Raw genomic sequence first — 16386 nt, forward strand, 5'->3', positions numbered from 1 at the left:
CAAGAATTTGACTTATCTTGAGTCTGCCAAGCGGTTGAATCCGAGACAGGCTCGATGGTCGTTATTTTTCTCCCGTTTTGATTTTGTGGTTTCGTACCTTCCGGGCTCTAAGAATGTGAAGGCTGATGCCCTGTCAAGGAGTTTTGTGCCTGACTCTCCGGGTGTTCCTGAGCCGGCGGGTATTCTCAAAGAGGGGGTAATTTTGTCTGCCATCTCCCCTGATTTGCGGCGGGTGCTGCAAAAATTTCAGGCTGATAGACCTGACTGTTGCCCAGCGGAGAAACTGTTTGTCCCTGATAGATGGACTAGTAGAGTTATCTCTGAGATTCATTGTTCAGTGTTGGCTGGGCATCCTGGAATCTTTGGTACCAGAGATTTGGTGGCTAGATCCTTTTGGTGGCCGTCTTTGTCACGGGATGTGCGTTCTTTTGTGCAGTCCTGTGGGACTTGTGCTCGGGCTGAGCCCTGCTGTTCTCGTGCCAGTGGGTTGCTTTTGCCCTTGCCGGTCCCGAAGAGGCCCTGGACGCATATTTCTATGGATTTTATTTCGGATCTCCCCGTCTCTCAAAAGATGTCGGTCATTTGGGTGGTTTGTGATCGCTTTTCTAAGATGGTCCATTTGGTACCTTTGTCTAAATTGCCTTCCTCCTCTGATTTGGTGCCATTATTTTTCCAGCATGTGATTCGTTTACATGGTATCCCGGAGAACATCGTTTCTGACAGAGGTTTCCAGTTTGTTTCGAGGTTTTGGCGATCCTTTTGTGCAAGGATGGGCATTGATTTGTCTTTTTCCTCGGCTTTCCATCCTCAGACAAATGGCCAAACCGAACGAACTAATCAAACTTTGGAAACATATTTGAGATGCTTTGTTTCTGCTGATCAGGATGATTGGGTGTCCTTTTTGCCGTTGGCTGAGTTCGCCTTTAATAATCGGGCCAGCTTGGCTACTTTGGTTTCGCCGTTTTTCTGCAATTCTGGTTTCCATCCTCGTTTCTCTTCAGGGCAGGTTGAGTCTTCGGACTGTCCTGGTGTGGATGCTGTGGTGGATAGGTTGCAGCAGATTTGGACTCATGTGGTGGACAATTTGACATTGTCCCAGGAGAAGGCTCAACGTTTCGCTAACCGCCGGCGCTGTGTGGGTCCCCGACTTCGTGTTGGGGATTTGGTTTGGTTGTCGTCTCGTTATGTTCCTATGAAGGTTTCCTCTCCTAAGTTTAAGCCTCGTTTCATTGGTCCGTATACGATTTCTGAGGTTATCAATCCTGTGTCATTTCGTTTGGCCCTTCCTGCTTCTTTTGCCATCCATAATGTGTTCCATAGGTCGTTATTGCCGAGATACGTGGCGCCTGTGGTTCCATCCGTTGATCCTCCTGCCCCGGTGTTGGTTGAGGGGGAGTTGGAGTATGTGCTGGAGAAGATTTTGGATTCTCGTGTTTCGAGACGGAAACTCCAGTACCTGGTCAAGTGGAAGGGTTATGGTCAGGAAGATAATTCCTGGGTTTTTGCCTCTGATGTTCATGCTGCCGATCTGGTTCGTGCCTTTCATTTGGCTCATCCTGGTCGGCCTGGGGGCTCTGGTGAGGGTTCGGTGACCCCTCCTCAAGGGGGGGTACTGTTGTGAATTCTGTTGTCGGGCTCCCTCCTGTGGTCATGAATGGTACTTCGGCTGGTTCTGTCCATGGACTTCCTCTGGTGGGTGTTTCTGAGTTTCCTTCCACAGGTGACGAGGTTAATTCGTTAGCAGGCTGCTCTATTTAACTCCACTTAGATCTTTTCTCCATGCCACCTGTCAATGTTCCAGTATTGGTCTAGTTCACTCCTGGATCGTTCTTGTGACCTGTCTTCCCAGCAGAAGCTAAGTTCCAGCTTGTATTTCTTTGGTTTGCTATTTTTCTGTCCAGCTTGCTATTTTTTTTGTTGTCTTGCTTGCTGGAAGCTCTGGGACGCAGAGGGAGCGCCTCCGCACCGTGAGTCGGTGAGGAGGGTCTTTTTGCGCCCTCTGCGTGGTCTTTTTGTAGGTTTTTGTGCTGTTCAGTAAGTCGGGCCTCACTTTGCTAAATCTATTTCATCTCTGTGTTTGTATTTTCATCTTTACTCACAGTCATTATATGTGGGGGGTTGCCTTTTCCTTTGGGGAATTTCTCTGAGGCAAGGTAGGCTTTATTTTTCTTCCTTCAGGGCTAGCTAGTTCCTTAGGCTGTGCCGAGTTGCATAGGGAGCGTTAGGCGCAATCCACGGCTATTTCTAGTGTGTTTGATAGGATTAGGGATTGCGGTCAGCAGAGTTCCCACGTCCCAGAGCTCGTCCTTTATTATAAGTAACTATCAGGTCATTCCGTGTGCTCTTAACCACCAGGTCCATTATTGTCCTGACCACCAGGTCATAACAGACTTGTAACCTTGAGATTGCTCATGCTTCCTCACAATTTGGTTTCTCAAGTCCTCAGACAGTTCTTTGGTCTTCTTTCTTTATTCCATGCTCAATGTGGTACACACAAGGACACAGGACATAGGTTGAGTCAACTTTAATCCATGTCAACTGGCTGTAAGTGTGATTTAGTGTTTGCCAACACCTGTTAGGTGCCACAGGTAAGTTACAGGTCCTGTTAATTACACAAATTAGAGAAGCATCACATGATTTTTCGAACAGTGCCAATACATTTGTCCACCCCCATTTTTATGTTTGGTGTGGAATTATATCCAATTTGGCTTCAGGACAATTATTTTTGTGTTTTTTCATTTAAGACAAATTAAATGAAGATAATAATACCAAATAATTTGTGTTTGAAATCATTTTCAGGAAGAAAATGAGTATTAGCTGACAGAATTGCAGGGGTGTCAATACTTTTGGCCATGACTGTAGTTGCCTCCCCTAGTGCCAAGATGGATACTCTCGATGCCCCTGATCTGAAGAGTCCCCGCATCACAGTCATGAAATTGTTTAAAATGGCGGGGAAGTCTTCAGATCAGAGGCATCGTCAAGAGTCCTTGCTGCCCGTATGTCCCTAACGTGTTCACGGACACGTACCCTTAGCTCCCTGGATGTCAGGCCGATATAGATCAGAGAGCACCCACATGTAGCATAATAGACAATGTTTGAAGTGCTACACGTGATGTGTTGCCTGATCGTGAACTCTTTTCCACCGTTGGAAGATTTAAATGTGGTGGCCCGCACGATGTTGTTACATGCCAAACAATGGCCACACTTAAAGGAGCCGAGCATCGGACCCCTAGAGCTAAAAGGGTTGGCAGCAGCAGGGACATAATGACTGCGGACAAGCAAGTTGTTTAAATTAGGGGATCTTTTGGCGGTCATTAGCGGAAAGTCACCCAGGGCTTGGGCTAGAGAGGGTTCGGTCATCAGGACCGACCAGTGCCTCTAAAGTATGTTTCTCATGTTGGACCATTCATGATTGTATGTTGCGATGAACCTGATTTTATTTCCATCGGTTCTCTCCCTACGTCCCATACTGTTGGTGTACAGAAGGTCTCTACGGGGCGTCCTCCTTGCCCTCTCAAAGGCCCGCCTAATGCTTCTGCGGCTATATCCGCGATCCCTGAAGCACCCCTCAAGGTCAGCCGCCTGTGCAAAAAATCTATCATCGGTGGAACAAATACGCCTCATTCTTAGGAACTGTCCGACCGGGACGGCCCCAATGGTGGAAGGATTATGTGCAGAACCGGCATGCAGTAAAGCATTAACTGCAGTGGACTTCCTGAAAACGTCCGTCTGGATCCGACGTGTAGCATCGATCTCCAGCTTGACGTCCAGGAAGTCGATATGCCGTGAATCAAAGTTGTACGTCAATTTGATGTTAAAGGGGTTCTTATTAAGTTGATCCATAAAATCCCCGAGCTGCTGCGCCGATCCCCCCCACAAAACGGTGTAATAGAGGCAGGGTGTAACACTGATGTAATAGAGGCAGGGTGTAAGCCCCGATGTAATAGAGGCACGGTGTAATGGAGGCAGGGTGTAACACCGATGTAATAGAGGCACGGTGTAAGCCCCGGAGTAATAGAGGCAGGGAGTAACCCCGATGTAATAGAGGCACGGTGTAATGGAGGCAGGGTGTAAGCCCCGATGTAATAGAGGCACGGTGTAATGGAGGCAGGGTGTAAGCCCCGATGTAATAGAGGCACGGTGTAAGCCCCGGAGTAATAGAGGCAGGGAGTAACCCCGATGTAATAGAGGCACGGTGTAATGGAGGCAGGGTGTAAGCCCCGATGTAATAGAGGCACGGTGTAATGGAGGCAGGGTGTAAGCCCCGATGTAATAGAGGCACGGTGTGAGGCAGGGTGTAATAAACCCCGATGTAATGGATGGAGCGCCGGCCATGGGTACAGCCAGGGACAGAACTGACGTGACGTAACTGGCTGCGGGACTCCACGCCGCACTGAGGAGCTTCCTATGGTGCGGCCAGCAGGGGGCGATGTGACAGCCGTTTCTCTGTGGCGCCGGTCACCGCCTCTCCTCCACCTCTCATGCTGATCACTTCCGCTCTCCAGGCTCTCGGAGTCGGCGCCATATTGTCTGGCAGGAGAGCTCGGCCGCCATAGACGGATCCGGTGCCGGTAAACACACGCGTGGGGCCTTATTAACCTCTGAGTTACCTAAGGAGTTTCTCGTAGTTTGCATGTAAGTGAATGGCGGGCAGGACGCGGCTATCAGGATTCTCGGTAGTGACGGGGCCTAGCACGCAGGCGCGGGAGGCTGGGCTGGTGCAGAGCATCTATGGCCGCCTGGGTGTTCCGCCCGCCGCTCCCTTGTGTGCAGGGGTGAGAGGAGAAATAATGGCCGCAGGCTGCTGTGGGTGACAGGGCCGCATGGGCAGCGCTGCCCTGACGGTGGGCTGCAGTAGGCCTCTGCCCCTGGGCTGGGCTCACGGATGCCACGATCAGTATGTAGGTCCCTATGGGAATCTGCATGGGGCGATATATGGGGACTAGTTGGTTGGCAATGGCTGGATGTGTGAGTGGCTGGCTTCTGGGCATGAGTGCAGCACTACCTAATCGCCAGGTCCTGTGCGCCCTTATAGGCTGGTTCCCAATCCACTCTGCAAGGCACAAAAAGACCTTTCACCATAGTCTGTGGTCCGATGGGCGTCTCTGGGCCTGATCTGACGCCTCCTTTCTTACGATCGCTAATGTGCTCATGCACTTGCTTTACCTGTGGGTCATCGGGCACTTTGGCCTTTTGTGGCACATGTGCGGAATGTGGGACACACTGTGGATGACTTGGGTATGCTTCCACGTGGCGTATTTGCTGCGGATTGGATGCCTCGTACAGCCGCAGCGTTCAAACCACAGCTTTTATGAAATCCCATCTCCATTATGCATTCAACCTGCGTAACCGTTTTTATAGACCGCAGCATGTATTTATCCTGCGGAGACGCTTACTCTCCGCAAGATAAATAACGCAGTCTGTGCATAGGATGCGGTGATTCCGCATGGTTCAATGAACACTGGCGGATTCACCGCGCATGCAAAAGCCGGTAGCGCTTTGGACTGGGCAGGTATCTACTGCGTCCAAAGTGCTGCTATTCCGGACCGTGGAAACCTAGCCTTAGGACATGTCATCCACATAAAGCAGGGAAGAAGGACGGCAGTCTGGAGAGCGGGTGTTGTATATAGACCAGAGATGCCAATCGGACTGGCCAGTGTATACTGTGGGTATAATATAATCTTTTTTGTGTGTATCCTGCAGAACCGATTGGGGACATATATACAACATATTAGAATGTTGTAAAAGAGCGCTTAAAGATTCTGGATGTACTCTATATGGGGTAAACCTGGTGACAGGATCCCCTTAAAGGGAACCTGTCACATGATTCATGCTCGCCAAATCATTAGCCGCATGAATCAGTCTGGTTAGACAAGTGCACCTAGGAATATTTTTCTTTAAGATTCCAGAGAGCACAGTTTTAGGAGCCGGCCTTGGACCACAGGGAAACACCTGACTAGTTCATTGCAGCCCCCTGACCGGCTTCTTCCTGCAGCACTCCATGTGATTGACAGGTCTCGCAACATCTGTCAGCTGGGGCGAAGATAAGCTAACCGGAGTGTGTGTGTGGCACACCAAACTGGACACCTCCCTATAGTCCCCCGCTGGCTTTGTTTTCTTGTCACACTGCTTAAGGCCTCTTTCACACTTCTGTCGCTGCGGGTGCGTCCCAATGCAGTGAAGCGACGTATCAATGGATGCTGTGAAAGTAACTGAAAACTTGTGCAATGGATCCAGTGTTATGATGGATGCATCAAAGGAGTTCCTGCCTGGATTTTCAGGTATAAGATGAGAGAGACTTTTTCTCGGACTTGAAAATCCTTCCGGGCATGCTCAGAGTGGAAAAACGGGATACTTTGCTTGATTCCTGTGTTTGACGGTCAACGACAGATCCTGCGTCCATAGGCTTCCATTATAGCCAACGACGCAGGACCCATCGCTGAGCGATTTTCCCGATGTGCTGAAAAAACGTTCCTCTGAACGTTTTCTCCTCCCGACGGTCTGCTATTTTCCGACGGATCCAGTGCACTACGGATGAAACAGAAGGCAATCCGTCGCTAATACAAGTCCATGGGAAAAAACAGGATCCTGCAGAAAAATTAGCAGGATCCTGTTTTTTCAAAAATCGACGGGAGAGAAAAGACGGAAGTGTGAAAGAGGCCTAAGGCTTTCACATTTCTGTCGGTACGGGTCCATCGCTATGCGTCGGGTCGACGTACCGACGCGCGTTGTGAAATTTGTGCACGACATGGGCAGCGGATGCAGTTTTTCAATGCATCCGCTGCCCATTCTGAAGTCCAGGGAGGAGGGGGCGGAGTTTCGGCCGCTCATGCGCAGTAGAAAATGGCGGATGCGACGGACAAACAAAGTTACATTGAACTTTTTGTGACGACGGTCCGCCAAAACATGACGGATCCATCGAATGACGGACGCGACGTGTGGCAATCCATCGCAATCCTCCGTCGCTAATACAAAGTCTATGGGCAAAAACGCATCCTGCGAGCACATTTGCAGGATCCGTATTTTGCCCAAAACGACGCATTGCGACGGATTAAAAAAAATGCAAGTGTGAAAGTAGCCTAAGAGAAACGCTACCTGGCTCTAAATCCCAGCCAGGCTCTCATTCATGCCTATGGTTGAGCAGCATAAATTTACTCACGGGTCAATTTAAGATTGTTGACCTATCCTAAGGATATGTCCTCAGTATTAAATCAGTACGGTGCAGCACCCCCACTGATAAGCCAATATCTGCTCTAACAGCCGACTCTAAACAGTGAAGCAGGAACTCTGCATCTCATTCCCTTTATAAGCTTGGTATCGGGGTAATAGTACTGACCTGGAGAATCCTGTTTCCAGGTCACTTTTACTGCCATACAAATGCTGTAAAAAAGAAAAGCCAGAAAACAATGTCAGAATTGCGTTTCTTTACCCATTCGGCCGTACTTTAATTTATTTTTTTTTTTTTTAATTTTCCATTACATTGTACATAACATGAATGATGTCATTCAAAACTACAGCTCAGCCCTCAAAAGCAAAACCTCATAAGGCTATGTAAAAGGAAAAATCAAAAAGGTATATGTCTTGGAACAGGGGGAGGATAAAAAGAAAATGAGGGGGAAGAGGGTAAAGAGAATCTGGCATGTGAAAAAGTGCTGTTAATCTGTAGGTAATAATGCTCTGAAGCCGTACAGTCGCCACACTGAAGGCTTAGCTGCCAGGAGAAAATTAACTTCATTTCTCCCGACAGCCTTGGTTTTCAGTCACTGCTCAGTGAGCGGCAGCTGACATCGCCCCTGCAGTGACTGACAGCCAGCTCAGCAGTGCATCAGTGCAAAGCCAGCTGTCAGTGCAGCGCACGGTTATAGCCGCAGCTCGCTATGTTCTGAGCCATAACTAAAAGCTTGAACAGCTAGGCTCTAAGTGTGGTGGCAGCATGGCTTCAGGACACTATATGCAGGTTAATAGCGTTTTTTTCACATGACAGGTTCCCTTTAAGCTTTATTTCTTAAAGGGAACCCGTCACACCCAAAATGGAAGTTGAGCTAAGCCCACCGGCATCAGGGGCTTATCTACAGCATTCTAGAATGCTGTAGATAAGCCCCCGATGTAACCTGAAAGATGAGAAAAAGAGGTTAGATTATACTCACCTGGGTGGGCGATCCGATCTCATGGGTGTCGCGGTCCGGTCCAGCGCTGCCCATCTTACGATGACGTCCTCTTCTTGTCTTCACTCTGCGGCTCTGGCACAGGCGTACTGTGTCCTGTTGAGGGCAGAGCAAAGTACTGCAGTGCGCAGGCGCCGGGCCTCTCTGACCTTTCCCAGCACCTGCGCACTGCAGTACTTTGCTCTGCCCTCAACAGGACAGACACAGTACGCCAGAGCCGCAGCGTGAAGACCAGAAGACGTCATCCTACGAAGATGGGAGGCCCCGGACTGTGACCCCCATCGTACCGCGACCGCTTCTGGGTGAGTATAATCTAACCTCTTTTTCTCATCTTTCAGGATACATCGGGGGCTTGTCTACAGCATTCCAGAATGCTGTAGATAAGCCTCTGATGCCGGTGGGCTTAGCTCAACTTCCATTTTCGGGGTGATAGGTTCCCTTTAAAATCTGTATTCTGGGAATTAGAATCAGTACTGAAGGGGTTGTATCCTGAAGGCAAATCTTGGTCATATTCCTCTAATTAAGATCTTCCTCCATGAGCAAGGATGGAGAGCCTGATTTACTTAGGAGGTTTATCTGACTGATGTCTTTAATATAATAATCTCTTTTTATAGCGCCAACATATTCCGCAGCGCTTTACAGACGACATCTATGGCACTACCTCTGCCCGACAGGGGCTCCCATTTAAAAGTGTCTAATGGGCCACTGTAGACTGTGTGAACGGGCAATGACCGTTCAGTGCAGACAGCTGAGCGGCACAGGAAGACATGCTGTCAGGGCCTGTGATCAGTCAGTCAATCTGTGCTATTCTGCTCCTGCCCTGATAACCAGGAGTGGTGCCAGCACCGCCCCTAGCTGTTAACCCCATAAATGCTGTGACCGCGAGCGCTCACAACATTCAGGAGGTAGGCTGATGGATTGGAGCTCCCTCTGCCTTCAGATGGGCACTCACGCGACATCATTGCGGGGGCCCCATTGTTGCCATGGTGACCCCCGAGTCACAAAGATCCTGGAAGTTGTTTAGACCATGCTAAAAGCATGGTCTAAGAAGCTTTCTGCACAGGTATAATGCACTGCAATGCTGTTGAATTGCAAAGGCATTGTACCTGTGGAAAAAGTGAGTCTCATAGCGGGACCAAGTAAAAAAGGTTGAAAATAGTACAAAAAATTGTAAAAATATTACACTAATAAATACACCTTTTTATGAAAAAAATAAAAACACGTATTGTGGTATCGCCACGTCCAGAACGAAATGTGTTGCACTAGATAACCCCTTAGTGAACACCGTGAAAAAAAAAAAAGCGTGGAAAACTATGCTTTTTCATCATACCTATGGGAAAAGGTAGAATAAAAAGCAATCAAAATGACGAATGTACCGTAAATAAATATGGTATTGCTGAAAAGGTCATCTTGTCCCACAAAAATCAATCCGCTATACAGCTCCATAGCATTATCAGCTGAAAAATAAGTTACAGCTCTCAGTGATGCAAAAATTATTGAATACTAGTTTTTATGCAAAAACTTAAAAAAAACAAAAAAAAACAAACAAACAAACCATAAATGTGTTATTGCAGTAATCGTACTGACCCAAAGAGCTACTTTTGAGGCACAGTGCAAAGCTCAGAAGTGAAGTAGCACCATATTACAGTGCAGATTTTGCTGCACTGGTTTGTGGGTGCCATGTTACATTGGCAGAGCCCGAGGTGCCAATACAGCAGAACCCCCATATGGGACCCCGTTTTACAAACTAATCCTCTCAATTAATTCATCTAGGGTTGCAGTGATTATATTGACACTGCAGGTGTGTCACCGACTTATACCATTGGGCAGTGAAGATAAAATAATTTACATTTTTACCACCAAGATTGTGTGTTAGCCCCAAGTTTTACATTTTCATACTGGGAAATGGGTAAAAATTGCACCAAAATTTGTCTCAGCATTGCTACTGAACATGGCAATACCCCAGTACTACTTAGCCACATGGAGAGACTTGTGAGGGACGGAACACAAATTTTCCTAGAATTGTTGGCTTATTCCATATAAAGAGCCCCTAAGTGACAAAAAGCAGAATCCCCCCTCCAGTGACCCCATTTTTGGAAATTATAGCCGTTTGGGAATTTATCTGCATATGTAGTGACAATTATGACTCCATGGGTGTTTTCCAGAAACAAGCAGCAATGGATGTTGTGGAGTGAAAATTGCAAACTGCCGTTGTAGTGACCAGTACGTTGCAATCACCAGTACATTATTCCCAGCTCGTGCTTCTGGAGACACATCTGTAAATTAGGCGGGCTCTCATCACTACAGAAATGCCAAACATGTGGGCGCTAAGTGTGGTTAAGGCACACGGGCTCAGAAGGGAGGGGGCATTTGGACAGAGTTACTCTGGACTCAATCTGGCCTCTGCTCAGTGGTGTCCTTTTCAGAAGTGCTCAAAACTGTGGCCAACTGCACTTTTATGCCATCCTAAAAAAGACGGACATCGCCGGACCACAGGTCAGACAGAATCCACAGTGTCTCTATCTCTATCCCCAATGTAAGCGCAAAGCCAGGGCTGGACTGGCCATCGGGCAGTTCTGGCAAATGCCAGAAGGGCCGGTGGCAGTCGTGGGTCAGTCTTCGTCGTCCCCTTCCCCCCCCCCCCCCGACTCACCCTGACCCCGCCGCCGCTGACTCAACCCCCCCAGCAGCGCCGCCTCATTCAACTATATCGGCGTCTATAACGCCGGTACAGTTGAATGCAATGATGGAGGAGAGAGCGTCTGCTGATGCTCCCTCTCCCATCATTCCCCGCTCTGCCCTGGCGCTGACACTGCGGGTGCGCCATGACATCATATCATCTCGCACCTGCTGTGTGACCGGGCAGACTGCAGCTGCTGAGACCGGAGCCAGGAGCAGCGCTGGGCACAAGGTGAGGTGTTTTTTTTTGTTTGTTTTTTTTAAAGGGAACCTGTCACCCCGTTTTTTGAGATTGAGATATAAATACTGTTAAATAGGGCCTGTGCTGTGCGTTACTATGGTGTATGTAGTGTACCCTGATTCCCCATGTATGCCGAGAAATACATTACCAAAGTCGGCGTTTTCGCCTGTCAATCAGGCTGGTCTGGTCAGGTGGGCGTGTTCACAGCGTTCTTTTCTTCCCCAGGTTTCCGTTGGTGGCGTAGTGGTGTGCACATGTCCAAGGTCCGGATTCCCTGTGCCCACGTGAAGACACAGCGCGCGATCTGCGCTGTCATTCCTTTCATCGGTGCGGGCGGCCATCTTCCTGGGGCCGCGCGTGCGCAGATGTAGTGCTCTGCTGCACGGGGCTTCAGGAAAATGGCCGCGGGATGCCGCGCGTGCGCATTAGAGATCGCGGCGGCCATTTTCCCAAAGCCGAGTTTGCATCTCGGCTTTGGGAAAATGGCCGCCGCGATCTCTTCTGCGCACGCGCGGCATCCTGCGGCCATTTTCCTGAAGCCCCGTGCAGCAGAGCACTACATCTGCGCACGCGCGGCCCCAGGAAGATGGCCGCCCGCACCGATGAAAGGAATGACAGCGCAGATCGCGCGCTGTGTCTTCACGTGGGCACAGGGAATCCGGACCTTGGACATGCGCACACCACTACGCCACCAACGGAAACCTGGGGAAGAAAAGAACGCTGTGAACACGCCCACCTGACCAGACCAGCCTGATTGACAGGCGAAAACGCCGACTTTGGTAATGTATTTCTCGGCATACATGGGGAATCAGGGTACACTACATACACCATAGTAACGCACAGCACAGGCCCTATTTAACAGTATTTATATCTCAATCTCAAAAAACGGGGTGACAGGTTCCCTTTAAATATATCACTGAGTGATAACTGGATTGTGGGGCTATTGGGGCTGTGCTGTATTACATTCTATGGGGGCTGTGCTGTATTATATTCTATGGGGGCTGTGTTGTACTACATTCTATGGGGGGCTGGCTTCATTACATTCTATGGGGGCTGGCTGCATTACATTTTATGGGGGCTGTGCTGCATTACATTTTATGGGGGCTGTGCTGCATTACATTTTATGGGGGCTGTGCTGCATTACATTCTATGGGGGCTGTGCTGTATTACATTCTATGGGGGCTGTGTTGTATTACATTCTATGGGGGCTGTGCTGTATTACATTCTATGGGGCTGTGCTGTATTATATTCTATGGGGGCTGTGTTGTATTACATTCTATGGGGGGCTGGCTTCATTACATTCTATGGGGGCTGGCTGCATTACATTCTGTGGGGGCTGGCTGCATTACATTCTGTGGGGGCTGTGCTGCATTACATTTTATGGGGGCTGTGCTGCATTACATTCTATGGGGGCTATGCTGCATTACATTCTGTGGGGGCTATGCTGCATTACATTCTGTGGGGGCTATGCTGCATTACATTCTGTGGGGGCTATGCTGCATTACATTCTATGGGGGCTATGCTGCATTACATTCTATGGGGGCTATGCTGCATTACATTCTATGGGGGCTATGCTGCATTACATTCTATGGGGGCTATGCTGCATTACATTCTATGGGGGCTATGCTGCATTACATTCTATGGGGGCTATGCTGCATTACATTCTATGGGGGCTATGCTGCATTACATTCTATGGGGGCTATGCTGCATTACATTCTATGGGGGCTATGCTGCATTACATTCTATGGGGGCTATGCTGCATTACATTCTATGGGGGCTATGCTGCATTACATTCTATGGGGGCTATGCTGCATTACATTCTATGGGGGCTATGCTGCATTACATTCTATGGGGGCTATGCTGCATTACATTCTATGGGGGCTATGCTGCATTACATTCTATGGGGGCTATGCTGCATTACATTCTATGGGGGCTATGCTGCATTACATTCTATGGGGGCTATGCTGCATTACATTCTATGGGGGCTATGCTGCATTACATTCTATGGGGGCTATGCTGCATTACATTCTATGGGGGCTATGCTGCATTACATTCTATGGGGGCTATGCTGCATTACATTCTATGGGGGCTATGCTGCATTACATTCTATGGGGGCTATGCTGCATTACATTCTATGGGGGCTATGCTGCATTACATTCTATGGGGGCTATGCTGCATTACATTCTATGGGGGCTATGCTGCATTACATTCTATGGGGGCTATGCTGCATTACATTCTATGGGGGCTATGCTGCATTACATTCTATGGGGGCTATGCTGCATTACATTCTATGGGGGCTATGCTGCATTACATTCTATGGGGGCTATGCTGCATTACATTCTATGGGGGCTATGCTGCATTACATTCTATGGGGGCTATGCTGCATTACATTCTATGGGGGCTATGCTGCATTACAACCTATGGGGGCTATGCTGCATTACATTCTATGGGGGCTATGCTGCATTACATTCTATGGGGGCTATGCTGCATTACATTCTATGGGGGCTATGCTGCATTACATTCTATGGGGGCTATGCTGCATTACATTCTATGGGGGCTATGCTGCATTACATTCTATGGGGGCTATGCTGCATTACATTCTATGGGGGCTATGCTGCATTACATTCTATGGGGGCTATGCTGCATTACATTCTATGGGGGCTATGCTGCATTACATTCTATGGGGGCTATGCTGCATTACATTCTATGGGGGCTATGCTGCATTACATTCTATGGGGGCTATGCTGCATTACATTCTATGGGGGCTATGCTGCATTACATTCTATGGGGGCTATGCTGCATTACATTCTATGGGGGCTATGCTGCATTACATTCTATGGGGGCTATGCTGCATTACATTCTATGGGGGCTATGCTGCATTACATTCTATGGGGGCTATGCTGCATTACATTCTATGGGGGCTATGCTGCATTACATTCTATGGGGGCTATGCTGCATTACATTCTATGGGGGCTATGCTGCATTACATTCTATGGGGGCTATGCTGCATTACATTCTATGGGGGCTATGCTGCATTACATTCTATGGGGGCTATGCTGCATTACATTCTATGGGGGCTATGCTGCATTACATTCTATGGGGGCTATGCTGCATTACATTCTATGGGGGCTATGCTGCATTACATTCTATGGGGGCTATGCTGCATTACATTCTATGGGGGCTATGCTGCATTACATTCTATGGGGGCTATGCTGCATTACATTCTATGGGGGCTATGCTGCATTACACTCTATGGGGGCTATGCTGCATTACACTCTATGGGGGCTATGCTGCATTACACTCTATGGGGGCTATGCTGCATTACACTCTATGGGGGCTATGCTGCATTACACTCTATGGGGGCTATGCTGCATTACACTCTATGGGGGCTATGCTGCATTACACTCTATGGGGGCTATGCTGCATTACACTCTATGGGGGCTATGCTGCATTACACTCTATGGGGGCTATGCTGCATTACACTCTATGGGGGCTATGCTGCATTACACTCTATGGGGGCTATGCTGCATTACACTCTATGGGGGCTATGCTGCATTACATTCTATGGGGGCTATGCTGCATTACATTCTATGGGGGCTATGCTGCATTACATTCTATGGGGGCTATGCTGCATTACATTCTGTGGGGGCTGCATTACATTCTGTGGGGGCTGTATTACATTCTGTGGGGGCTGTATTACATTCTGTGGGGGCTGTATTACATTCTGTGGGGGCTGTGCTGTATTGCATTTTGTGGGGGCTGGCTGCATTATATTCTATGGAGGGGCTACATTATATTCTATGGGGGCTGCATTAGGCTACTTTCACACATCAGGTACTCAATGTCAGGCTAAATCTGGCGAATGTTGGAAAAACTGGATTCGGCACAGATTGTGAAAAACTGATGTAACGGATCCGTTTTTTTGATGGATCCGACTAGCCTATCCAGATTATTTGATAAAAAAAAAATTGGAGCATGCTCAGTTTAAAAAACCGGATCAGGCCGCCGGATCCGCCTTTTTCCGGCTCCCATAGGCTTCCATTCTAGCAAACAGCCAGAAGCGCCGAATCCGTTGCAGTAGATGTTTTTTCTAGACGCCCGAATCGGATTTTTAGCCGGATCCGGAAAAACGGAAGAAGTGCTGGGCCATGCGGCGCGATCCGGCGCTAATACAAGTCAATGGGGGAAAAAACGGCTCCGGTTTTTATTTTTTCCGGTTTTTCTCTATAGAGCCGGATTTAGCCTGAAACAAAAAACCTGATGTCTGAAAGTAGCCTTATGCACTGAGGGGGTTACCATATATTATATATGCAGGGGCAGCATTATACTATATGAGGGGGCTGCATTATATTCTCTGGGGGTTACATTATACTCAGGGGGCTACAATATATTCTGTGGGGTGGCTGCATTATACTTTGGGGTGGCATCATTATACTATATGTGGGCTGCATTATACTGTATTGAGGACTATGGGGGATACATTATACTATATAAAGAACTATGGGGTGCATTATACTATGGGAAGTGAATTGTACTACATGGATGACAATTGCGGGGCATTATACTATATGGAGCACTATGAGGAATGTATTATACTATTTGGAGGACTGAGGAATGTATTATACTATTTGGAGGACTGAGGAGTGTATTGTACTATATGGAGGAATTGCAGTGTATTTTAATATATGGAGGTCTATGAGGAGTGTATTATACTATATGGAGGACTATGTGGAGTGTATAATACTATATGGAGGACTATGTGGAGTGTATAATACTATATGGAGGACTGAGGAGTGTATTATACTATATGGAGAACTGAGGAGTGTATTATACTATATGGAGGACTGAGGAGTGTATTATACTATATGGAGGACTGAGGAGTGTATTATACTATATGGAGGACTGAGGAGTGTATTATACTATATGGAGGACTGAGGAGTGTATTATACTATATGGAGGACTGAGGAGTGTATTATACTATATGGAGGACTGAGGAGTGTATTATACTATATGGAGGACTGAGGAGTGTATTATACTATATGGAGGACTGAGGAGTGTATTATACTATATGGAGGACTATGGGGTGTATTATACTAAACAAGCAAAATGCTGCCTATACATCGAGTGATTGGATTGTTTATGTGGGAACAGAAATCCTTGTTCTCATCAGCACATCGCCGGTGTAAACTGTAGTTGTGCTGCTGATAACATGATACTGTATGGGGACAGATTGATCTAATTGTGATTGTTCTGTTCCCTTCATTCTTTCTCAGTTGGTGTAAAGAGGCCAGGAAACAAGCG

At 47.9% G+C, this 16386-nt stretch overlaps 1 protein-coding gene across 2 annotated transcripts in view; it reads left to right on the top strand.

Annotated features, from left to right (window-relative positions):
• The first annotated feature begins 4486 nt into the window (after positions 1-4486).
• PNISR (PNN interacting serine and arginine rich protein) overlaps positions 4487-16386 on the top strand; it is a 38392-nt gene continuing 26492 nt past the window's right edge. Inside the window, exon 1 of one of the 2 annotated variants that reach the window (XM_069726325.1) lies at positions 4487-4635. The gene's annotated coding sequence lies outside the window, so the exon portion shown is untranslated. The remainder of the gene's footprint in view (positions 4636-16386) is intronic. The other variant, XM_069726326.1, reaches the window with a different exon arrangement.

The sequence above is a fragment of the Ranitomeya imitator genome, chromosome 5 (genome assembly GCF_032444005.1).
Source record: "Ranitomeya imitator isolate aRanImi1 chromosome 5, aRanImi1.pri, whole genome shotgun sequence".
Taxonomy (NCBI): domain Eukaryota; kingdom Metazoa; phylum Chordata; class Amphibia; order Anura; family Dendrobatidae; genus Ranitomeya; species Ranitomeya imitator.